Below are 26,963 nucleotides of genomic sequence, written 5' to 3'. Positions count from 1 at the left end.
CAGGGAAGGGTATTTATAGAGACCCACCAGGAGTAGGCAGGCAGTGTGTGGGAAAGCTGCTGGTGTCCACTTCCTTCTCGCTTCACTTGTGGGGCCACTGGCTCTTCTGCTTGGTGGGAGCGTGTATCCTAACCCAGCTCCAGCAGGAGGCAACTTAAACTCTGGAAGTGGGTGTGGTACTCAAGACGGGGTGGGCTTTCCTCCTAGGCCAACTGTCCCTACAGTCCCCTGTGAAAATGGTTGAGCCCCTGCCCCGTGCCCTGCCAGGTGGTGTTGGGCCCTACAGAGCTGGCCCAGAGATGGGCCTGAAGGACAGTGCCCTTGGGTGGTAGGACTCTAGGGTGGTAGACCAGCTGTGATGCCCCCACCAGTCTCTTCCACTTCAGAACCTCTCTTCACTCAGACATGGCAGCTTTGGGTTCTCACAGACCTGAGTTTAAATCCCACTACACTTTCCTTGGTGGCTCAGTGGTAAATGTGCCATTGCAGGAGATGCTGGAGACATGGGTTTGATCCCTGGGTCGGGAAGATCTGCTGGAGAAGAGCATGGCAACCCACTGCAGTATTCTTGCCTGGAGAATTCCCTGGACAGAGGAGCTTGGCAGCCTACAGTCCATAGGGTCACAGAGGGTCGGACATGACTGACCATGCACGCACACATGCAAATTAAGCAATGTTAGCCCTGATTTTCTCAACAACCCTGCAAGGCAGGTATCACTGACTCTATTTTGGAAATGGGGAAACTGACTCTCACAGGCTAGGTTGGACTCGGAGACCTAGGTTCTTTTTGCCATGTGTTGGCTCCCCTCTGGCATTAACTCTGGTGCCTCTGTGCCTTTGCTCATGCATGCGCATAAGCCTGTCAGCCAGGTCCCACGGCTTCTTTTTGCCCTTGCGCCTGCCAAGCTTCAGATAGATGGGCACCTTGGTGGACATGGTGATCTCACCACCCAGGCCTGGACAGTCTGCTCGTTGGGATCATAGCCTCCTCTGTCTCCTCTTACCACCCTCCAGAAACACCATCTCCAAAGAGGGATTCTGTCACCAGAACTTGCCAAGGGGCTGAGGCATTGCAGATGATGGCAAAGCAGCCACTGCTCTCATTCAGGAGGCCCAAGCCAAGGCCCCTTATTAAGGAATTCTTTAACCAAGGCTGGCTGGCCCGCACCCTTCTCTTTCCTAGTTCTGCCCCCCATCCCTCCCCCGACCCCACTCCAGGCTTGCAGCCTGTGTCTGCCTCAGGCTTGTCCAGGTATGGGAGCCCGGCTTCCTGGGAGAACCTGTCCCATCATGTGACTGGAGTTTGAGCTGAGAAGACCTACAGGGGCCTGGTGTTCAAACTGGGCTCCGAGAGCCCTGTGTCCCAGGCCAACTTGGCATACCTCCCCTCCTGCTTCCAGCTGTTCTTTATGGGATGCGTGTTGTTAAAGGGAGAGATTATTGCAATGATGGGCAGGGGCTCCCTCGGGAATCGCAGGGTTTGACTGGAGCCCAGGCAGCCCTGCTCCGAGGTGCAGACTGTCAGCATCAGGTCCAGCAAAATGGGCTGTGATCCTCTTGACCTCTTGCAAGGTGGGAATGAGGGAAGCTGGTCAAAGTTAGGGGACGGGCAGAGGGAAACTCTGAGGCTGAGAGACGAGGCACCCAATGTCAGCTTGTGTTGGGGCTTGCCTAGGATCATAGCCACCCCTGTTGGGTCCTGAGCTGGGGTCTCCTGGGGTCCTGCGTCCAGTCCCAGGTGCCAGGAGAGTGCAGGCTCAGGGCCACTCAGGCCCCTCTTGCGTTTTCTGCACCGAGGCCTGCTTATTGTTGAGGCCCCGCTCCCCAGGGCCACTCCACGACCTGCCCACTTCGGCCAGGCCTACCTTGTCCACCCAGCCCTTCCTGGCCCTCAGAAGCAGAGAGGAGGGCAGTGGTGAGTTGATCCCAGGAGCCCTGGGTGGATAAGGCCAGGTGGGGAGCACACCCTGGCTGTCCTCCCCTTTCCACGTCCGCCCACCACACGTGGCCTGGGGGAGGGGGGCTGCAACCTGTAGAGCCCTTGAGCTCCAGCCACCTTCCATGTCTGCTGTCTCAGCCAGGCCCCTCCAGGGGTTGAGGGGCCGAGCGGGGCTGGAGGGCTCCTGGGAGAGGCCCTGGGTGCCCCACCCCCACACCTCTCTCCTTGGGGACCATGATGCCTGATGAGGCGGGAAGGGCCTGGAGTGGGGAGCCGGAAGGAAGCAGGGACGCTGCAGGGACTCGAACCCCAGCCCAGCAGTGCCAGGCGTGCCACCACCAGCGCCTTTTGCTTTTTCCTGCTCATTTTCTCACAGACTCAAAGGTGAAAAGCAAAACCTGGATGCGGCCATGAGCCGCATCTAGGAAAAGAAACACCTGCGGCGGCTCCGTGCTCCCCGTCCCCCAGGCTCAGTCCTCCCCGGACACCCCTTTCACAGGCACAGCCAGGGGACACGCGTCCCCTCAGCTTCACAGAGATGTGTCTGCTGTCGTGTTGCGCTGCACAGCGTCCGGGAGCACGTGACATCCGACGGGCAAACCCACCCACGAGTTACAATCCTGATGCTTCTAGGACAGGGCCAGCGGTGACAGGATGTGTATGGGTGCAGAAACCTCCGAGACCCTGAGACACTTGAGAAGTCACTTCTGCGTAGTAGGGCTGGGATGGGTGAGGGAAAGGAATTTTACTTTTGTTTTCTAGCTTTTCCATGGCTTGATTTTTTAACTCTATGCAGATTACTTTTAGGATGAAAGACAAAAATCTTAAGTCTTTCATCACAACAGGAAATCTAAGAGCCAGGGGAAACTTGAGCACTCAGGCCTAGCACCAATGCCAACGGTCCTGCAGGTCTGCTGTGCCCCGGCTGCCTGGGGTCAGAGACATGCCCACCTGCCTCGCCTGCTGTCCTCCGTCTCAGCCATCGTCATCTGTGGAATCCCTCCTGGGAACTGCCTTGACTGGAAGACGAAGTCGGAAGCACAGGGTCCCCACCAGTCTCTCCTCTCACCGACTCAGTGGGGCCTGCGTTCCAGGGTCCAGAGGTACAAGGGGCTCACTGTGGACCCTGGCCAGCACCTCCCGCAGCTCTCCCTCTCAGCCCCCTGCCCGCAGCACCCACTGCTCCCAGGCCAGGCTCTGCCTCCCCTGGGCCCACGACTGGTCCAGTGGGTGCACCCCTCCCAGCTCCGTAATCTTCATCCAGAAGTTCTGCCCCGGCCTCTCAAAGGGAGAGGGCTCCTGGCCCCCTGCTGTCAGCCCCGAGAAGCTCAGAAGCCCCTTCCTTTGCAAAGTCCAGATGAAAGGCTGAGAGGCTCAGAGAGGACCCAGACCTGCTCGGGGCCACAAACATCAGGCTGAGAGGTGTGAGCGGAGCTGACCCCGTTCACACACACCCCACACCCCAAGGCCTGGGGCCCACCAGGCGGGCTCAGAGCCAGGCCTGTGACCCGAGCCTCCATCCCCTCACCCACATCCCTTGTGTCCCTTTCCCTCTCTCTAGCCCATCTCCCCTCACAGCCTTCCTTCAACTCACCCCCCCCAAACACACAACAAAAGGCAGCACTTACTTATTGCAGCAGGAGAGAGAGAGACGTGCATGGCCATCTAAGTCCCAACCTGATGAAGAAGCAACAAAGCTCTGACCTTAAAAGGCCCCAGAAATGGGGGTAGTCAAAACACACTCTGCAAGATGAGCAAAGAGTTAATTTGACACGTTAGTGACAAGGCCCTCACTGTTTGTACTTTGGGAAACCCAGGGGGTGATCTACACAGGGAAACATGCCACCGACTAAAGGGTTGAAATTAAGGTGGTGTCAAGAAACCACCACACACTCATAGTCAGTGAGCAAATGTAAGCGCGTCACTGGCCACTGAGAGCCATCTGGGGGGCACAGGGCAGTGAGCAAGGAGCACTAGGCAACTGCTGCTTCCCTTTGGGGTTCCAGTGGGGAATGCAAGGCCATGAGGGATTTGCCCAAAGGCGTCTGTGACAGTCATCTGTCATCACAAAATGCTGGGCCCCAGCTGCTGTGGCTCACAAGGCACCAGTAACAGTCTCCCACCTGGGATGCCCAGGGGCCTCAACTAGAGCAGGTGCATGCTTTCAGAGGGTAACTGTGCCCACAACGTGACCTCAAGTGGAAAAAGCAAAATAGCACCAATTTAACAATGTAAAGTGAACACACATACATAGGCAGAAAGGCGTAAAAATAGTTTCAAATTCCAGTTGAAAATACTCTCCACAGGTACTTCAGTCAAATGCAAATGAGACATGGCCCGGCCGGGGGTGGGGTGGGGTGAAGGTCTGCCCTGTCTACATCAGACAAAGGGAATTCCAAGCAGGCAGCAGTCAAACAGGCAGATCTTGTTCCAATGATGCTGCAGCAAAACACAGAGAACAGAGCTGCTGAACCATCTTGGGGGACGTGGGGAGAACCAGAAGAGGTGCTGAGAGTGTAACCACATTCCTCATACAAAAAGACTGGATTTGAACCAGACCAAAAAACACACAGAAGGACTGATCCAGAATGTGGAACGTATCAGAGAATACCTTCTTGAGTGCCGTGGAACATTTATAAAAATAACACTTTAAGCAATGAACAAAGGGAGCCATAGATTCAAAAAAGCAGTAGTGTTTAGAACTACTTCTCGTCACTTCTTCAAGTAACCATTCAGTAAACCACAGCCTGATTACCATAGTTAAAAAACAACGTGTACCATGAAGGCAGGGCCAGTCGTCATGTTTACCTGTGTTCCTGGGGACCAGCTCAGGGTCTGGCCATGGAGATGAACGTTAGAAGTCAAAGCTTGAAGGAGGCGACAGCAGCTCACTGCTTCTCTTTGCTGAATTCCCTGTGTGTCTGCCAGGCCCCAGCCACCAGCTGGCATTGGTACATCCTCCTGGGTGGCATCAGTAGCCTCTCTTAGGCCCCACAGCCCAGTAGTTGAGGGCCCTGTCCAAGGTCACAGGGATGACAGAGCCACAGGGCTGGAGCAGGACCTCAGGCCACAGCCACCCTGTGCCATTCTCCACCTCCTTCCGTTGTTGAAAGTGTGTGAGTCTGAACATGAGTGAATGAGGTATGCAAGACTCTAGAAAGAGAGTAACAGAACAAAGTCCAAGGAAAGCCAGAGAGAAGAATGAAATAAAAGCAGAAATTTATGAATTACAAAATGAAAGCAGTAGAACTGGTTATTTTATCTAAAGCTGCTTCTTTGGAAAGGTCAATAAAATAGAGTTCTTAAAAGACTATTCAAGAAAAAGAAAAACCAGTAGGAAGAACATAGTGGAGGACTTCGTGGTGGTCCAGTGGTTCGGAGTCCACCTGCAGGGGACACAGGTGTGATCCCTGGTCCAGGAAGGTTCCACATGCCACCGGACAGCTAAGCCCGTGCTCCACAACTGCTGAGCTCACCTGCCCTGGAGCTGGGGCTCCACAGCGGGGGAAACCACTGACAGTGAGGGTTCTGCGCGGGCAACTAGAGAGCAGCCCAAGCTTACCGCAGCTAGAGACAGCCCGTGCACGACAACGAGGACTCAGCACAGTCAGCAATAAGTTCATTTAAAACAAAGAACAAAGTGAAGAAAACTACTCATAAGGATATTAAAATGTAAATAAAATGTAAAAGGATATTGCACACTAATACATATGAATGACGTGATTTTCTTAGAAAATAAACCTAAAAAGTGTATGATCAGATAGAAATATTGACTAGTCCAGGACTGAGTTTTCAAAGAATCACTCAACCTCCACAAAGAAGTGGCAAACACCCCACTGTGTGCGATCTGGGAAGAGAAGGCTGGGAACTTTCTATCCTTAGGTGTTTCTGTCATAAGGGACAGGAAGGGTGGCGCCGCCCCCTCACTTCAGCTTCACACATGCACCCCTCACTTCAGCTTCACACCTTTGGAGAGCGATGCACTGTTTTTACCCCCATTCTCAGGAAATTGGCTTTAAGAATTTAAGGAATTTGGCCAAAAGCATGTGCCCATAAGCACCAAAGCAGGGAACAGGGACCAGCTATCAGAGCTGAGCTCAAACCAATGCCCTGAAGTTATGTCTGCCTTTCCTGAGATCCCCACACCTGCCTGCCTGGCAAGGCCCCAAGTCAAAGTCGACCCTCTGGTTCATTTCTGTCAACAAAATAGAGCTCCAGGCCTGGAAAAGTTTGTTTCAGAAGTCAAAGGAGGGCTTACCATCCCATTAATTCTTAATCATTAGAAAATGCAAGGAGAAAACCCTGATGCTCCATCTCAAAAGATGCAGAAAAGACATTAATAAATCCCTATCACTGATTTAAAAAATACAATAGAAGCTTCCTCATAATCTACTAACAAATGATCCCAGTGCATCTAGCAGTGAACCCGCTGACATCAGTATGGAGGGACGGTGCTCCTCATTCACTTACTTCTCATTTAAGGTTCACACTCTTTTTTTCCCCAAACGCTTGTGGTTTCACAGAAGACACTTTCCCAAACCGTAATTCACACATCTTTTTGCCACATCTGAATACAGCAGTCCTATTTCCCCCACTTAAATCAACTAACTTTTAAAATATAAATTAACTTATTTCAAAAGACAGTATCAAGAAAGTAGAGTTGCAACCTACAGAATGGGAGAAAACATGAGGAGATCATATATCAGATAAGGGTATAGCATCCAGAATATAGAAAGAACTCACAGCTCAACGATGAGAAGACAAACACCCAATTGAAAAGATGGCAAAGGATCAGTATAGACACTTCCTTAAAGAAGATACACACGTGGCTAACAAACACGTTAAAAATGTGCTTGACGTTATCAGTCATCACAGAAAGGCAAATCAAAATTATGAGATGCCACCATCATTTTCACTCAGATGGCTACAACCAAAAAGGTAAGAACAAGTGTTGGCAAGAATGTGGGAAAACTGGAACCCTCGTAAATTACTGATGGGAATGTAAAACAGCATAGCTCCACTGAGAAACACTCTGGTTAAAGTTAAACAGAGTTGTTGTATGAACCAGCAGTTCCACGCCTAGGTATACACGAGAACTTAAAACTTGTGTTTTCACAAGAACTTGTAGACAAATGTTCACAGAAGAATTACTTCTAATTGCACAAATGGTGGGACAATTCAAATGTCCAACTGATGAATGGATAAACAAATATGGTATATCCATACCATGAAATATTACTCAGTCACAAAAAGAAATATTATTGCCTGCCACAACATGAATGAACCTTGAAAACACCACACTAAATAAGACAGACACAAAAGGACAAACATCGTATGGTTCCACTTATACAAGGTATCAAGAAAAGGCAAATTCACAGAGCCAGAGAGTGTAATAAAGGAACCAGGGATCAGGGGGGTAGGGTTGGAAGATGGGAAACTGCAAGGGTAGAGAACTTCTGTTTGAAATAATGAAACGTTCTGGAAATGGATAATGGAAATGGAACATTAGTGCATGTGAACTAATGTGAACACACAGTACATTCACAACATACTGAACATACTGCTGCTGCGTCACTTCAGTCGTGTCCAACTGTGCAACCCCATAGACGGCAGCCCACCAGGCTTCCCATCCCTGAGATTCTCCAGGCAAGAACACTGGAGTGGGTTGCCATTTCCTTCTCCAATGCATGAAAGTGAAAAGTGAAAGTGAAGCCGCTCAGTCGTGTCCAACTCTATTGACCCCATGGACTGCAGCCTACCAGGCTCCTCCGTCCATGGGATTTTCTAGGCAAAAGTACTGGAGTGGGGTGCCATTGCCTTCTCCACTGAACATACTAAAACCCACTTAATCATACACTTTGAAAGCAAGAATTTTACGGTACTGTGAATATTTCAGTTAAAAAAGGAAAAATAAATCTAGTTAAAAGGAAACTTTGTATTACCACAAGTGGAAAACAAGGAATTTCCAAGTACATGTTAAAAAAATACATAAATATTGAAATTTAAAATGTATATCAGCAGATCACCCCAACTCGCCTTGAGGACCACCAGCAGAACAATCACTCCCTTGGGCAACCTGGTGTGGGCTGCCTGCGTGGCCTCCTCCATTTGCTAATGGGTGGCTCAGAAGGGAACAGGATCACAATGTAATTACAGCCAATGCAAACAAGACAGGAGAGAAGCATGAAAACGGAATAAATCATATGGATAATATGATTAAAGATGACGTTAGTTACTTGGAAACCACTTTGAACAGTGCTCATGCCATGGCAGGCCAGCACCAAGCACAAAGCTTACATTGCTCCGTTAGTCCTCATCCCACTTCTCCACAGATAATACGATTAGCACTCCCCTCCCTGTACAGATGGGAAAACCGAGGCAGAGAGATGGTCACACAGAAATGAGGCAGGCCCAGCATGAAAGTAGGGTCACCCAACTCAAAAGTCCACACTTTTAGCCAAGATGCTATATTGCATCTCAACCGGCTCTAGTAATGAAGTTCAATGTGTTTGTTTATAAAATACATAAAACCAGTCTTACCATATGCTACCATAGTCAGAAAGTTTAATAGGAAAATGTATCCAACCACAATACAGAATACTTCTAGGAACATACTTTATAAACGTGCTTAATTTGAATGAAGTCTAAAATTCCCAAGAGAGGTGAAAATCATCCTATCCTGAAGTAACAGGGAGGCCAGTTCCTAAACGGGAAGTTTCAGTAACATATATATATAAATGCAATTCAACTCCAATAAAATCCAAATACTTGAAAAAAGAATGGTGGGGGCCTGTATTACTTATATTAAAGCAGATATTATAAAGCTAAATACTTAAAACATTGGGTTGGCACAAGGAAAGACATCAGTGGAGCAGACTGAAGAGTTCATGAACAGATTCAGAGTATTTAGCCCATAATTAACAAATCAGTAGAGAGAGCAATTATTTAGTAAAGGTGTGGGAAAATTTGTTAACCATTTCAAAAGATCTAAATTAGATTCTTACCTCATACGGTACACCAAAACTTCTAGATGGAGTAAAACATTAAATGTCAAAAATGAAACCAAAAAAGAACCAGAAAAAGGACTTCCCTGGTAGGTCAGTGGTTACAACTCTGCGTTTCCACTGCAGGGGTCTGGATTCGAACTAAGATCTCACAGGCTGTGCAGTGACGCCGAAGTACATAACCCTAATGATAAAATCAGATTTGGTTACAAAATTTAAAACCAACAGCAAGATCCAAGATGTAAACTTAAAAAGCAAATTACAAACTTTAAAAACATTTTGTAGTTATCTACAGTAAATGTCCTCAACATAAAAAAGGATTCTCAGGAAGCGATGAAAATAAAAGTGAAGCACAAAGCAGATGGAGAGACCAACTAACAAACACAGATAGTGTATATTCAGCCCTACAGAGTCATATGTGCAAATTAAAACACTAAGACACTGCTTAAACTGCCTATCAGTTTGGCTTAAACTGCCAAGAAAAGGGCAGGGCCGGGCTGAAGTGTGCTGGCCTTTCAAGAAGGCACTCAGAAACGTGAGACCAAAGCCTTCACACTGGCCATGCCCACTGAGCCAGTAATGTCACCAGTAAGAAATTCCCCTAAGGAAACAATCAGGTTTCTGCACAACGACATCTTCCAAGACAAAGAAAAGCATCCTGGTGTATTTCAACAGTAAATGAGAAAAAAATCATAATCAGAAAACAGAATTGTGTTGGGTTGAAAAACAAACCCATACACATTACCTCTGAAGAGACGCAGGCCACCACTGACGCACAGGTGAAACAGTAAAATAACTGAAGGGAAGGCCTGGCTGTCTCACCTCCAGTCACCTCCAGTCCGCCCCTAGTACAGACACCGCAAGTCTGGTACAGGAGGGGTGGGCCAACCCTGAGGAAGGGCTGCGCTGGGGAGGGTGGTCAGCGAGGGGACAAACAGGCCACTGAAGCAGACCCCAAATCAACTGCCGTGTGCCAGACAGGACAACATGGCTGTGGATGGCGGCCTTGAGACGCTAAAGCAATGGTAAATTCTAGTTTGCATAACCACTCTGATAAGGCAGGAAAGCATGCAAGACATTCTGTAAACAGTCTGTCAGGCGTTGACAGGAGAAAAAGGCAGTTCAGGGTCAGGCGCTGCTTTCCAGGACAGAATTCCCCTTGACATTCTGGGTACACAGATCATCCTAGCTGACAGGAGTCAGCCACACAGGGACAGAGGTTCAGAATGCAAACCCTCCTGCTGAACTCCCTTCCTAGGAGGTCACCTCCTAGAATATGCCCAATTCATTCTTCACGCTGGGTCTGCAGAAAGCTATTGGCATTGTTGGCAGTATGTTTTGGAGCATTTCACCTGTAAAGTCCACTGAACAGGACATCGTCAGTTCAATAGTGACAAGTACCCATTAGGCTCAGCAGAGACCAGCAGAAAAACATGTAAGTACTGTGATGGGGGTGGTCATGAGGGTGGCTGCTGGGGGCTCTCTCGAAGCAGGTTAGGACGCCCAGACACACAGGAAGAAAATGGCTAAAATAGTCATACAAATGTGTGAGAGTAACCGTTACAGAGTCATGAAAATATTAATAACAGACAGATTAAGATCAGTCTAATGGACCACAGCTTTCCACATCCTATGGACCCAAATCAAAATAACGGGAGTAAACAGGAGGACATGCCTTATCCTCGCACAGGGAGACAACAGCGTGAAGACATCATACGGAAGGAAAAGGAAACAGGCAAGAACCCCCAGGAAAATCTGGGAGTGAAATAATGAGGCGGGCCTATCTTCACCGTATAATGAGGCACAGAACTACAGTATTGAAAACTGGAACTGGAACATGGACAGATAAATGGTGAACAGGTACATAAACCAGTAAGTCATGGAGGGATGATAGGCTGATTACCAGTCACTCATTATGACAAGATTAAGTCCAGATGGAGCTAAGATTCAAATAAAAATAAAATCTTAAAAGAACTGGGTAAAACACAAGGTTTAACAAAAAATAATCTTGAGCTGGATTAGTCTTTCTGAAAGACAGAAAGTGAAGCCGCTCAGTCGTGTCCACCTCTTTGCGATCCCATGGACTGTAGCCTACCAGGATCCTCCATCCTTGGGATTTTTCAGGCAAGAGTACTGGAGTGGGTTGCCATTTCCTCTCATAAAATCCAGAAGTCATAAAAGAAAACACTCATAAAAAAGCTTAAATATATTTAAAACTCTTGAACACCAAAAAATCTAGAAGCATAAAATCTAAAGGTAAATGACAAACAAATCACAAAGGGTTATTAACTAATATGTTAAGAGCTCTTCTTTACCAGCTGAGCCACAAGGGGAGCCCTAAGAGCTCTTAAAATTCCCTAAGTACACACCCCAATAGAAATGCAAATCAAAACTGCAATGAAATAACTGTTTTTACTTTTCACACAGACAAATAACCAAGTTCAAGAACAGTGTCAGTAAAGGTGTAGGAAATGGTCAACCAGAACAGCCTTCCTGGAGTGTAAGCTGATGGCTCCCTCATGTTTGGAAAGGAAGAACTACGGGCCAGAATTTCCCTCAAAAGAAGCGTACGGCACAGATATAGCTGCCATGTACATAGAAACACATAGAAACTGACACTTAGCATAGATGTACATACAGTAAAAGTTGCTGGAAACAACCTTAGTTGTTCCTCAAAAGGGGAATGGGCAATTCAAACACGGACCTGCACGCAGACACTGGAGTGCCCACGGCAGACAAGAGCACAGGTGCACAGTGAGCTCAGTGCACCGTTATCTGAACCACGCGGAGTAACACAGGGCCTGTGGTTTATCAGGGCCTCACAGCAAAGTGCATACAAGAGCTCTCCAGAAAACTCCAGCAACTACCTGGCCACAATAGCAGTCTCTACGGGACGGGAGGCCGGGGTTAGAGGAAAACACATCACAGTAACTCTCATGGGTTTGGATTTTAACATGTGCAGGTTTTACTTTGAACATTTTTTACACCTTTAAGTTGAATTAGAGGAGTCTTTGCCCTTAGGGTCAGCTCAGGGCAGAGGCAGAGCCTGGATCTGACACCCAGACGGCGGGTCACACAGTTGTCACATCGAAAGAAGAGTAAGGGGGACATTGCAGCAATCACCCCAGAAGCTGCGAGGAGAGAACAAGGCTGGGGGACAGATCCCGAACTCCTCGTGACCCTACAAGGAGAGTGAGAGACAGAGGGATTCACACCTGTGTTCCCGCCATCGGGTGGCCTCTCAGAGGAGAGCGAGCATGCACCTAAACCAGAAAGCAGCCAAGGCAGCGCTGAGAAGACAGGGAGCACACTGTGCCTCACCTGAACACACCTCTTTCCCCTGAGGAGAGAAATGCCTACAGACAGCGGCCAGTCAGGTTTCAACAGACCAAACGCATAAGGTAATTTTGCAAATGTCACAACTGCTTTTCTAGAAGTTTGTTTTTCAACCTTAGGGGAAGAACACTGGAAAAGACTGAGGTTTGTTAGGCCTGTCCTTGTTTTGTGCTAAAAAGTCGGATACCATCTTCAGTTAAAATCTGGTATGAACAAGCAGTTTCAACTGAACTCCACAGCACATTAGGAGAAGACCAGCATTATTCTACTTGGGCAGCAGAAACTCTCAACCCACCGCACAAGACTGTGAGCCCCAGACCTGGACAGCACCAGGGCAGGCGAGCTGGGCGCAGGGCGTTTGGAGCAGGTGTGCCTGGAACTCACGCTTCCTGCAGCATCATGACCCGAGGGCTGGCATAGCACATGCACAGAAAAGTATTTGTCAGACGCTCACTGCAGCACTGTTTGTAGGCCAGAAAACCCTGGAAACCACCTTAAAAACTCATCAACAGGAAAATGGTTAAGATGACTAAAGATTAAGTAAATATTATAGAATCATGAAAATAATAAAGATGTTGCAGAACAGTCACACCACATGTTTGCGATTGAGCAGATAATAGGATAAAACTGTTGTATGTCCACAGAGGGGAAATCTCTGAAGGACAATAAATGAAGTTTCTATTAGTAACTATTCTTGGGAGAAGAACTACAGAGAAACATCTTCTATGTTTTTTTACACAGTGTTTAAAATTTAAATGCAAAACCAGTGATTTATAAAGGGATTAATATAAATTCTGCCACAAACATACACTCCACAGTCCCATCCATTATACAGTACACAGTATAGTGACATTAGCCACGAACTTACCTAAATCTTCCAGGTTTTGGTCCCTTCAAGAGTTGCTGCAATGCAGACAAGTGGAGAACAAAGCCACAGGGTGACGTGGATGGAGAGTGTTCGGCTGGGTACTCTCAGCAGCCTCATGACATGAATAATTTACAAAATTATACCTCAAGAAGATTACCAATGATGATATGCCTTGGATCTGGCACCTCCATCAGCTTCAAGCCCACAAATGTAAACCCACAGATGACAGGAGTCCACTGTACCCATTAGAGTCTCAGTGGGTCACTGTGAACACGACAGATCAAAGACAGCATCTGGCAGGAATTTCAGAGCTTGCTCTTCAGACTGTCTAAGAGGACATGGACATACGCACTACACTCTGGCAAGCACATTTGTACGCCCACTCTGGAGAACGGGGCAGAATTGAGTATACAACGTCTGACATTTTGGTACCGACTCTGAGAAACATTCATGTGTATGCACACAGGGTGTGTCTGACAATGATCACACAGCATCCAAAAGGACTGGAAAGAGTGTAAATATCCATCAGCAGCAGAAGCTCTAAATAACCCACGGAACGTCCAAGTGAAGGACTAGTGCCCAGCAGCTTAATACAAGGCTGGCAGTTCAACACGTACTCATGGGAATCTCCCTACTGCCAAGTGAAAAAAGCAAGTCAGTAATGATATATGCTATAAAACAGTATTTTACCACTTACATAGATTTTTTAATATTAGATGTGGATAAAAGTGTACAGAAAAACGTCTAGCAGGAAACAGCACTCAAGGTGGTAGGGGCTGGGGTCAGGGGGTGGTGTTTGGAAATGACAACCTAGTCAAACTTTAATTCTGTATAAGAGAGCATCCACCTACCACTTATCCAATGACACTGACCATAATAAAAAACAATGGGAAAAATGGAATCATTAACTATGTCCATATAGTCACATGAGAGGCTCCAAAACAACTACACACTAAGGTAAAGGATGAATGGTAACATCATTAAATGAGAAAATTCCAGAAACTTATATACTTTTTCTATAAAGTTAAAAACTACTAAAATGAAAATTATAGTTCATTTAGGTAAGTTTTTTCCTTTTTCCAAAGTTAGATGAGAAAAGAATAAGTAAAAGAAAAACTTAGTATTCAGGATCATAACCACTTTGGCTTAGAGGGAGGCAGGAAGGGGAACGAGCAGAACCACACAGGTGGCCAAAGTCAGTGTCTACAAGTCCTAGTTATATACTAGAAGATTCAGAAATGTTTGCCACAGCATTAAAACATCATGGAACCAAAAAAACGACAGCCATGTTTTATGTCTCGAACCAAAGATTAGCCCAGTTCTGTCTGCTCAAGTTCCAACAAAGAGAAGGAATAGTCTTGTCTTAAGGAGTATCATATCTTCCACTTACTAGATTTTATAATGAACACTAAGTCATTACAATCCAAAGCATTTGATTAGAAACAACAAAAACTAGAGACTAAAAATTTGAGAAGCAGATTCAGGCAGATAATGACAAGAAGCTAATACTGACAGACCTGGAACAAAAGAGTGATGACAGTATTTACTTGAAGTCTGATAATTCAACTCTGATAATTCAACTTTATCAGTGTAATTAGTTTAGAGACATCAAGTAGGCTGGATACATAACTCCTTAAATGGAGGACAGCATTTACTGTAAGGTGGGAGTACACACATGTTTAGCTGCTAAAGAAAAAGTAATCAGAAGCAAACCCAACAGTCTTAATTCATTGTTATTATTAGTCTTGTTACATCAATCTTTAAAATGTCTTTGTATAATACTTTCTAAGCACAACAATAAAAGGAAAAAATGAGAGTAAGTTTGATAATCACTGGCAAAAGCTTCCCTTCCCAACTATACAAGGAATTCATGATCTTTATAAAAATCAATATAGAAATTTTAAATGGTAAATGGTCAAAGAAAAAATACAAATGGTAAATCAAGTGGTAAAATAGACTAAAAAGTTATTACATAAATACAGGCTGACCATGTAAGTAGTTTTAAAATAAAGTAACAATAAATACTTTATAACATTCAACATGGCAACAGTTTCTTGGACATGACACCAAAAGCAGGGGAAACAAAAGTAAAAACAGATAAATTGAATTACATCAAAATTAGAACCTTCTGTGCATCAACAGACACAATCAACAGTGAAAAGGCAACCTATGGAATGGAAAAACATGTTTGAAACCATGTATCTGATAAGAGGTCAATATTCAGAATATGTAAATAACTCCCATATATCAACAACAAAAAATAAACCATTTTTTCAATGGGCAAAGGTGAAAGGACATTTCTCCAAAGATACAGAATTGGGCAGACAGCATACGAAAAGATGCAACACCACTACTAGGGAAGTGTAAATCAGATCACAACGAAATATCTCTTCACACCCGTTAAGATGGCTATACTAAAAACAAGTGTTGCTGAGGATATGAGACCTTGTAAATTGTCCACAGGAGTATAAAATGGTGCAGCTGCTACAGAAGATAGCATGAAAGTTCGCCCCAAATTTAAAATAGCAATATCCTATGAGGCAACAATACCCTTCTGAGTACTGTTCTCTATATCCAAAAGAATCGAAAGCAATGTCTCAAGAAGACATTGTACACCCATGTTCATAACAGGATCGTTCACAACTTACAAGTAGAAGCAACCCAATGTTCAAGGATGAGCTGGTCAATAGCTATGTCCAATATAAACAAGTTGTGATGTATACGTACAATGGAATCTTCTTCTAAAAAGGAAAAAAACCTTGACTCATGGTACAATATGCATGAACCTAGGGGACATTATGCTACATAAAATAAGCCAGTCACAAAACACAAATATCACATGATTCCACTTAATACGAGGTACCCAGAGTTCTCAAACTCATAGAAACAGAGAAGCAGAATGGTGGTTGCCCAGGGTTAGGGAGAAGAGGATGAGTTTAATGGGTACAGAGTTTCAATTTTACTAAATGAGAAAGTTCTGGAGATTATCTGAACGCTACTGAACTGTACAGTAGAATGGTTAAGATGGTGAAATTCATGTTATGCATATTTTACCACTCGTTTTTTAGAAAGTAGCAATAAATAAAACAGAAAAACCTGATGCTAGCAATTATGAAGGGAAATGGATATTCTCACAAGAGGAAGTGTAAGGTATCTGGAGAGTATCTGAGAGTCTGTGACAAAAGCTAGAAAACCATGCATGCTCAGTGCCCAGGCTGTGCCACCCTAGAAAACAGATATGGATATACATATATTTCTACCAATACATATTTACATATTTTCACAAAACTTAAGAGATGCTCATACTAGCACAACTGAAAACAGTTAAAACGCTGTTTACAACTTAAGAAACCGGCTCAATGTCTTATAGCATACGCACAATAGGATAAAGTACTGCAACTGTTCATTATGGTATTTTCTTGAGGTCATGAACCCCTTCAGCAAGCTTATGCCTTCCGTGGAAAAACAGTTTCAGAGCACTCACAGGCTTCTAGAAGAGTCCTCCATGGGATTTCTGTGGGAGAATTATTAATATTCCTGAGAAAAAGCACTTCCAACACATTTATTTGTGGACTCTGCTGATACAGGGAAATCTGCATGGAAACAAACTTAAGGTGGAAAACCAGAACAGCCCAGAACACGCACACGGATTACACGACATGAAAGGCCCAGAGAAGGCGGGGAACTAGTGGGAACCAGAAGGAAGAGGCTGGACCTAGGCTGGCCACAAAGGAGGCGAAGGAATCACCATCACCACTCAGTGGGGAGCGGCCACGTGCCAAATACAGACATCCATTCTCCCACCTCACACTGGAGGAAAACCAGCCCCGCGAGGCTCAGAAACTGCTCCCAGTCAGGAGTAGATCCGCACGTCTGTCTGCACCAGAACCGCCCCACCCAGGGGTGCCAGGTGGGCTCAGTTAACACAATAGCCACCTGCCCCCACGTCTTCAGCGAACTGTCCAGTTGTGACAAGTCTCCCAGCTGACAGCACTCTCTGCCACTCCATCATCCAGCCACAGGGAAGGAGCAAGCCCGGGGGCTCTGGGCGGGCACCAGGCCTCCTCTTGTATACATACACACACCCCCCCAGCCCCGACTGCTAATAAAACCCAGTTGGATTGAACGCTTAAATGTAAAAAAATGAAACCATACAATTGTCACAAAATAAGAGATTGATACATACTTTGGGGTTGGGAGAGATCTAGACATAACACAAGTACAGAAACCACATGAAGAATGATGGACTCAGAAACACTAACTTTTGTATGACTGAAAAATGAAAAGGCAATCTACAAACTGGGAAAATATTTGCATCAAACAGAATGAAGCATTATTAATACATAAGTGCTTTTACAAAATAGAAAAATGAGCCATTTCGAAGTACGAAGTCACACATGGACGCACATACAACACTGCAGATGTCGAAACACACGGATTTCAGCGTCACTAGCAGGGCTCACACACAAAAAACGCTGCTGGATCCAAAACGGAAGCAAAGGTTTTTAGTGTGAAACTACCTCGTTCGAGAAAAAGCGGGGCCAACAAGGTTTACCTTAAGATTGAGGATGCTATTTACAAAACCCCTCCCAGGAGGGCAACTTAGCAACATGAACTCAGACGTAAGAAGTCTGACAAAGGCAATTCATGTGCTGAAATACATTCATGTACCCCAAAGAAATACTATCAGGTATGATAAAGTTTGAGCTAGAAGGAGGGTTATCACAGCATTACTTACTAAAAAAAAGTGGAAAATAACTTACATGTTGTCTAAATGAAGATATTTTAAATTGATAAAGTCACACAATGCACATTATGTCACCACAAAGATGCCTAAGTGAAAAGAGTTGCACAACAGAATCTACAGTATAATTCCAATTTTGTGTAAAAAGGTATAAATATCCTATGCATAGGAAAAAAAACCAAACCTCTAGAAGCAAAGAGGCCAATAACAATTGTCAGTAAGATTACTGAGTTTTTTTTTTTATCAATTTTCTTATTTGTAAACTTTACAATAAAGCCCTTTACAACATGAGAACTAACACTTACTTGGTGCAACGCTGAGGGGCCCTGGAAGGTGGAGCCTTCAGCAGAAGGCATCCTACTTGGGAGACCAAGGGTAGAAGCAGCTGCCTTCACCCAAAGGTCAAGGCCACCCTCCCCAAATACAGCTTTCTTATTTCTGGTTATTTTTCTATCTTCCTCTTGTCATTTCCAGACTGCATCTGTATATTTTTGCATGTTAACCATTTAAAATTTACCACAAATATCCAAAGCTGTCTTGCCGTTTCATTTAACATCAGCACTGCACAATAGCAAGTACTGCTCAAGGCCAGAGGTTAACATTTCCTCCAGAAACTTAAGTACACAAGAGGTTAGCCCTGGCATAAGAGGTTCAAGGAGTCCCTTCATGGCCACAACCAGTAAGACAAACCAGGGGCAGCCAAGAGAGTGAAGTGGGGGTGAGGAACCCCTTCTGTAACACAGGCCATTTCCACAGTTCTCAGGGTGTCCAGTCTGGGCCCACAAAGGAGCCTCAACCAACACTTCCTCTCTGGCTATTTCTTTTTGAAAGGACTTCCAAATTCACCTCTTGTTATTTTTATACCCCATTACATTTAGCTGCACCAGGTCTCCATTGTCTACTAAATGCTACAAGCCCATTCACTGAATTTCATTGTACCATCCACTGCCTCTCAGAGTTCAGAGGGAAGGCTGAATTCAGATCTGTGTACGAAGACAAAAACTGATCAGCAGTGATCACCAACACCATCAATACCTTTGACCTATCCCACCTGACCTGTGAGCAGAGGGTAAAGAACAGGCAGGGCCCTGGGACAAGGCAGAGGCCAGGAGGGCATGGGCACAGCCTCTAGCCGCCTGCTCTGCTCCTGCACCATCAGGCCCACCTCACAGTCCCTTTTCAAAGACGAACATTTACACCCCTGCGGAGAAACCCTTCATCAGCCCGCCGGTCGCTAGGTAACAGCACCCAGAGGCACTCATAGCAGCTACCCTCGAGTTTGATAACCACTGTATAAAAACAAAAGGAAAAATAAGTTCTGAAAAAAAGGAAAAGCAGGCAGAGAGAGCTGAGCAAAAACAAGAAGGGCAAGGTAGGAAAGGAAGCCTCGATTGTTCTGGGGAAATCAGAGAACAAGGTGCCGAGCAGGGAAAGATCCTGGAACCTGGACAGCTGTGAGCCTTGGACAGGCGGGAACCTTATTCCAGTCTCTGCAGGGGCCACACCCAGCTGCTCTCCCAGCCCCTCACTGTGGTCAGAGCACAACCTGTCCCTGTCCCCTTCCCACTCCCTTGGACATAAAAGCCTTCTCAGTAGAAGCGGGTGGTGGTTTCTATTCCAAGTTCATCTCGCGCAAAGCAAAACCTTAGGGCCCCAATGAACACACAACAGCATCCCTGCTGGGCTCTCCCCGCCCAGGACACAGGGTCAGCTTAGACACAACACACACCCTGGATTCCAAATTGCTTAGCACAGCACTTACGCAACTCTTTAGTAAAATGAGATGTGCTTAAACCCAAATTCTAGACACATTCCAGCCTCCCAAAGACCACAACTACGTCAAACATATATTACATGTTCTTTCCATTTGTTAGGCTGCTTACAGTCATCGAGAGAGATCCCCTTTTTGACAACATCATTTGGAAACAGAATTGGGTAAAATTCCAAGAATTTAGGAAACAGTCCCCCCACCCTGACAATGACCTTCGTTGGCTTGTGCTTTGTCATCACATTTTGCACAACCATCACACACTCCCAGTCAGCAGAGTCCATCCCCAACTGCCACTGGGGATGCAGGCCATTCAGGACCTACCCGTTCTGTTGAGGTTACCACACCGAGCTCAACGAGCTCAGTCTGGAGTTATATTAGTGAATCCAAGCCTAAATCTACAGTATGAAGGTACATTTCACTTCATGATACACAGGCAAGATCAGGGTTGAAAAAATATAGCAATACAAGCAATTCTAATGAGTCCAGAACGCAAACCTTTATTCGTGCTGTAAAGGGGAAGAAAGTGTTAGTAGTCACATACATGATGCAACAAGGACTGGTTCTTACCATACAGAGCAACGTACAAGAACCCTTTCCACCTGTTTTTACAGTTTCAGTTTCACAACAGCTTACCGGAACATATTTCCCCACAGACGCATGACTAATACTCTAAATTCATGACAGTAACTGTATCACATGCCCAAGTTACAGGTTAAGATCGGATCAACATACTTGTAAACATTCAAGAGAGAACCCAGAAAAATTCCGTGTCGTAAGTATTGAGGGTTTAAAATTCTCAAAACGAAATTCAATGGGAAAATGGACAGGATAGTCACTGGTATTCTCACAAAACTACTTCCCTAAATTTTTACAAACACCATAATCCAGGAAAGAAACTCCCCACCCCCAGTTTTGCTCTTATTTCCCTACCTGATTTTGGTTAAGTTTCCCCTCTAGTACCGCCTTCACTTAACACAAACATTCAAACTGAAGATGGAGTAAACTATTAACTGGAACCTTAGCAAGGGTACCTAGATTGTTTGCTACCAAATATTACAGTAATTAGAGTGATCACGATTTAAGTTCTCCTTGTTACAATGAGGATGAAAAGAAAGCACTCTGGCTATTACTAATTACTCATCACAAAGAAAAGATAAGATGTTTATAAGGCAGGAAGTAACATATAAAACTCCTTTAAAAACCATTGTGTTTTCACTTTGCTCAAACTTTCAACTGCAAAATATCAAGTGAACAAAAATGTTACAAACCCAGAAGAGGGCATCTAAGCCTGTACCAAATCTCAAAATACTTTAAAAGCCCACAATTAGGGTACTGAAAGTCTTTTCTGAAACTAGTCCCTGAACATTGCACACCTTCAGATAAACCACTTAAGAAGCTTGCAAAGGAGTGAAAGATGTTAATCTGCTGATGCAAGTCCCTAACAATCTTTCAAGAGACTGATACCCAGGTTTCAGTTAACTTTTCAGTCTTCCCCTTCTTGTAGCAAAGCAAAACAATTTTGCTTTTTTCCTTCCCCACACTTAGCAGTTTTAAGCATTGTAGAAACTTTTCAAGTAACAATTTAACATTAACAATGTACTATTAACTAGCATTTTCTTTGCCTTTGAGCTCTATTCCCCAGAGCTCTGCCTACTGATCTTTTCTCCAGAGAATTCCCTTCAACCCACTTTCCCTACCCTCCCACCCTCCGCAAGCCACACCTAATCACAGCCTTCTCTTCAGCTCACCCTCCCCAGCCCAGGCTGTTTCCCACCCAAACCCTCACCTCAGGGCCCTCCCATTTGAACACGAAGATTCCTCTGAAATCTAATCAAGTAAGATAAATTAAGCATATACAGCAAGATGAACAGAAGATTACTCTTGGTACCCCAACTATTCCCTTCTGGTAGCAGAAGTGACCAAACGAAACCTGCCATTTTTATCACCATCTGGACATGACCATATCGCGCCCTCCCACCTAGCACAGCACAATGACACCCCACCCCCACCCCCACTTCGCCAGTTGGCTTCATTTAAGTCAGTTGGCTTCATTTAAGTATTTGCCTAATGCATTTCAGTCTGGAACGCTTCCCCAACACACACATTACATATCACACTAAGAATTCCTCTGACAAAAGCACAGGCAGGCAGGTGGGTAGATGAGGGTCACTGGGATCCATGTGCAAGCTCCATCTACAAGGCATCATCTGTGTTGTGGCATCAGCGTTAAAATGTTCTACAGCTTAAGAGTCTTCTGGAAACAAGGTTCGTAGCACACTAGTATGACAGGAGACAATTTAGAAGATGGCAGCATCTGAAACCTCCAACCCAGGAGACGTGCTTTTTGACATTCACGTGCCCAGAGATCGTTGCTCCCGGATCAAATACTCAAAGCAACACATCTGCTGACGGCCCGGCTCCATCTGCTTTGGCCTTTTAAAGACTGCCCCTCATAAGCTCATGAAAACCTTAAAGGATGGCCTCCTGAATACAGGGCTTCCTGAGCAAGGCCTGGAAACATGCCACTGGAGAACTTCCTCCTCCTAAGCCTCTGGAAATTCACTCTGCAGACAGCAATTTAGGCGGGCTCTTTCCTCCAGGGTCTCCCCTCCTGCACCGCTACGACTCACACTGGCCAGGGGCTCCATTTCTCCTGGTGCCATCAGATCGCCATGATGAACACTACAGTAACAAACCACCGTCTATGAGGCATTTTCGTAGCTTTTAGATGGTACCGTCGCTGCGGGCCCACCCAAGGGTGCACATTCAATCCCCACCCTCTCCACTGGCAAGCAACACCACCCCGCCCACCCAGAGTCTCAGCAGGGGATGCCTCTCCTCTCGACGGTTACCAAGATACCGACTCCAATGGCAACAACTTTCCCGTCTTACCAGATTACCAGAAGCAATGTTTTAAGTGAATGGGTAACCTCGAGAGAGTGAAGGGGAGGAGGGGGAGTGGGGGGTGGGCAGAGTGAGCTCGCAGAACAGGTTAGCGCAGAACCTAGAGGAAAAGTCCAAAGGGGAGCACTGCCACCTGGAAAATAAAGTGAGGGTCAATTTTGTCTGCCTACAGCTCCCACCTGCCAGACATAATAGTAACCGCTTGGACCGGCACCTTACCTCCTCACTCACTCCCTAGACCACCCTCACACCCAGACCTGGGTTTCACCAGGCTGGGCCTGGCTGGACCCTGTCCCGGGCCCAGCCAGACTTACATACCGCCCTGGGCCAGAGCTGTCAGCCCCGCGAAGCTAAGGGCAGCTTCCACCACATGAGGCCTCATCCCCAGGCAGGCTCACAACCCTTTGTCTGGAAAAAAAGGGGCTGCTGGTATTGACAAGTTCAAGTCCTGCCCTCCCTGCCCACCTGCCACCCTGCACCCCACTGCCTGCCTTCCAGCTCCTTTTCAAAGCATCGACTGACCAACTCCGCCTCCAGCAAGGGAGGCAAGACCCTCAACCTCCTCCACCTCTCCGTCTCTGTCTTCCTCCTCCTACACAAACCAGGGCACCGGGGGCCGCTCAGCCTAAGCAGGAGCGGCGCCCACCCGAAGGTCAAGTTCCCCTTCTCCAGCAGACAGCTGCGACAGCCAGGCCTGGGGTGTCGTCTTCCCCCTGGACTACTAAGAGCCCTTTCAACACAGCTCTCCCCAGCACAATTTCCCCAAGATCTAGTCCGCCCGTTAACCCTCCTTCTCTTGGCACCCCAAATCCCCCAGGCTCATCTAACTCTGCCATCTCTCTCATCGGTCCCCTAAGACCCTAAACTGGTCTACTCCGCCCTCCACAACTAAGCCCAGGCCCCCGGCCCTCCCTGTCGCTAACTCCTGCTGGACAGGCCACAACTTTTGCTTTTATAGTCCTGGGCCGCGTCACTGGGGCACTGCTCAACGGGACGATTCCTCCACTGCCACTAGAAAAAAAGTCCCTCCCCGACCCTGGCCAAGTAGACGACTCGGGGCGGCTCCCAGTTTCCCGAGTGTCCAGGTCTCGAATTCCCCGATTATCCCCACTCCTCTAAGCAAGTGCTTCCTGAGATCGACGACAGATCTCAAGGTCACCTTGCGGGGGAGGCGGATTCCAACGGGGACGAGGATGGGGAGAGAAATCCCCTTCTCAGCCTGTGATGGAGCCGAGGGTTGGCAGGCTTCCTGTTCCTTGAGGGGAGGTGTGGGTGGGGAGTGGATGAGGCGGGTTGGGGCTGCTCTCTGGAAGCGAAGGGAACTGCTGGGGGTCGCCTCAGGTCACCCCTGCCCAGCAGAAGTCCGAAAGAAGCGCCGGCAGAGCGTCTGGAAAATTCCAGGCGGCGGCCGCGGAGGGATCTCTGCAGAGGGCGCATCACTCCCTAGCGGCGGGGGTGGGGGTGGAGCGGCAGCGCGTGACTCCTCGGGCGTCGGCTGGGCCTCGTGAGCGCCGGTGACGTCAGCGCTGAGGCCTGCGGGTGGGAGCGGGGCGGGGGAGGGGAAGCCCGCGGCCCGACGGGCTGGAGCCAGGGCTCCGCCTGCGGGGGTCGTGGATTGTGAGCACGTCTGCACCCGGGCGGCTCTTAGAGAACCGCACCCACAGCTGTGCTCAGTGTCTCTGGCTAAGAAACATCGCTGTGATTTTTAAAACGTTGATTAAAAAGTTAAGCCCCCATGTTGCTGCTTGGTAGCTTGAGGGACGTGTGTCATCGCTTTGTTATTCTGTTACCAGGGGCCTGGAGGCTTGAAGTATTTCATCAGAAAAGTTGTGCCTGTTGGGTTAGAGTACTTTATGATTATTCATTCTCTATTAACTGGGAAAAGGTAGTTGTGAGGTAATGAAAAGCAAGAGCTTGTTTGTGCAGAAAACAAAACGTGTAATTGTATGGCAACAAGACTAAAAGGATATAGATAACCCTCTTTCTTTTGGGGTTGGGAGGTGAGGGAAAACATTTGGGGTGCGAAGGGAACTAGTTTGTCCAAGCTACTTGACAACCTGTGATGGGCCTCAGGGAGTCTGCCTGATGATTGTGGGGGGCACCTCCCGGTGACTGCCTACAGGGAGCAGGCCCTCAATGTGACTCTTCCAAAGTGGAAGCAAAAGCAACCCCGTGAGCGCCTGTCCACTTCACCGAGGCCTGGCAGCGCCTGCGGGACTGGTGAGAATTTGGAAAGGGTCGCTGGCACCTCCCTTGCCCATGTAGGGACCAGAGTAAGGGGAGTCGCAGCCCCAGACCCCCACGGGGCGTCCTCTCAGCCCTGCCGCATGGGATGGAAGGACGGTGGTCAGGAGTAAGGAGAACTGAGAAGGGCCTCTTGGACCAACTCCAGCCAGGAAGTCTTCTCCCAGGATAAACACCCACACCCTAAACAAACCCACCTGTGACAACAGGCTCCCTTGGCAACAAGGGGAAAACTGGGGAAGGAGGTTTTCCCCCTCAGCCTCTGCAAGATGGCATCTGCAGCTGCTAGGTGGGGGCTGGGGCCAGCTGCTGCACCCTTCCTGGTTCTCGGAAAACTGCTGTTGCTCATGTGACCGTCGACCCAGAAGGTTGAGTATGTGGCAAGCCCAGGCTTGTTCACAGGACAGCTCAGCTGCTCTCTCCAGCCAGGGAAAGATTATGGAAGCTCACTTTTCCCCAAGGTCTGGCTCATCTGTCTTGTCCTGACATTTCCGTAGGTGGGTTGGGGAGACTAGACCTGAAAGAACAGTGTGGAAAAAGGGAATTGCATGTCAGAATGTTCTAGAAAGGCTGAGAGGTGTGTGTAATACCAAGCAAGTACCTTCTCTGCTGAGTCACAGTACCAGGCTGTGGGCTCAGCTCTATATTTATCTACAAGGTGCCTGAGAGGATGTAGTCACTGCTGTGTGTCTGCTTGATGTCTCAGCTTGCTGCTTTCTGTGTGTTTGTCTCTCGGTCGTGTCCGACTCTTTGTGACCCCGTGGACTGTAGCCCGCCAGGCTTCTCTGTCCATGGAATTCTCCAGGCGAGAATATTGGAGTGGGTTGCCATGCCCTTCTCCAGATGCTGCTCTCTACCTGGTCTAATAACCTTTCTGATTCACACATACTCCCAAATTCCAGGACCACACCACCTTAGGTTTTCTTTTTCAGGAGAGCAGGAGTACGTGGAAGTAGGCACACAGAAAGCATTAGGATCCTACAGATCTGATGACTCCAGCACAAAAGGAATGAACCACCTCCTCTGTGCCCTTATGTCTGGAGGAGCCCAGCTCCATTTCAAGGACAAAATGACAGGGTTGCAGTGGGTCCTGGTTTGTTTCTCCTGGCCATGGACTTTTCCACAGCTAGTTTTCTTTGGAAACGGGATGTGGGACGTGTTTGAGCTCAGATGAGGGTAGAAAGCCACACAGGGACCACTCTGTGCTGCCTTAAGGGGCCAAGGCAGTGCTCACAGTACGGTGGACAAATGTGGGACCTGGGTTCTGCCTCTTTCTCTGCAAATAAGGCTAAAAATACTTCCATCCTGACAGAGGAGGAGGGGCAAGGCGGCCAGTGTGTCAGCAGATTTCTGTAGATCAAAACAAGCTGTTCCAGGAAACAGGCGTAAACAAGATGACCTTGGATCCCTGGGTGGGGCTGGGTAGTGATGGGTCTGCCACACCCGGGTGGGTGGCTGAAGCCTGCTGCTTCTGGCCAGCCAGCTTAGGAGCTCATGGTTGGAGGGGAAAGGAGGTTAGGAAGGACCCCTTGGGTAACCAGTGTTGCCCAGGATTTCAGGGTCAAAGTCCAGGTTCCAAGTCTTTTCTCACAGCCAGGGTTGCCTCCCCGACTTGTTCCGCAGCCTGCTCAGCTGGATTGTTAACTAGCATACACACCACCTGGAAAAGGATTCAGCAGAGAGAAGATGAGGGGTGAGGGACATCCCTGGTGGTCCAGTGGTTAGAACTCCTCACTTCCACTGCAGGGGGAACGAGTGCCATCTCTGGTTAGGGAACCAGGATCCCATAAGGGGTGAAGTGTGGCCAAAAATGGAGAAGGAGAGGGGTGAGAAGGGGTGGTACTTCAGGTTCAAATGGGGACAGGATGACAGTATTGCTGCAGCCAATAGAGAAGGTGTCAGAACCCTGCCCCCCACCGCCCCCAGGTCCAATTCCAGAGCCATGGCCTCCTGGGTCACCTTGGGCTCACCACTCACAGGAGACCAGCGGTGGGGGCCTTTTCCCTCTGAGCCCTGAGGCCCCTGGTCCCCGGGCCTGAGTGAGGAACTGCACAGTCACCGCGTACTGGCCCAGAGCCCTTCCTGCCCTGGCCCGCCTCACTGCAGCCCAGCAGGAACCACAACCGGGAACTCCTGCCCAGCCCGCCCTGGCC

The 26,963-nt window shown here is 47.4% G+C and overlaps 1 long non-coding RNA gene across 1 annotated transcript; it reads right to left on the bottom strand.

The window, feature by feature from the left end:
• Nucleotides 1–2,285: 2,285 nt before the first annotated feature.
• LOC109554305 (uncharacterized) lies at nucleotides 2,286–26,963 on the bottom strand. The gene is made up of 2 exons (XR_002180138.2): nucleotides 2,891–26,963; nucleotides 2,286–2,659 (listed from the first exon to the last, which is right to left on the bottom strand). It is a non-coding gene; the product is annotated as an uncharacterized lncRNA (long non-coding RNA).

Source organism: Bos indicus, chromosome 29, assembly GCF_029378745.1.
Source record: "Bos indicus isolate NIAB-ARS_2022 breed Sahiwal x Tharparkar chromosome 29, NIAB-ARS_B.indTharparkar_mat_pri_1.0, whole genome shotgun sequence".
NCBI lineage: Eukaryota > Metazoa > Chordata > Mammalia > Artiodactyla > Bovidae > Bos > Bos indicus.
The sequence above is the reverse complement of the archived record's forward strand: the minus strand, read 5'-3'. Positions and strand labels throughout refer to the sequence as shown.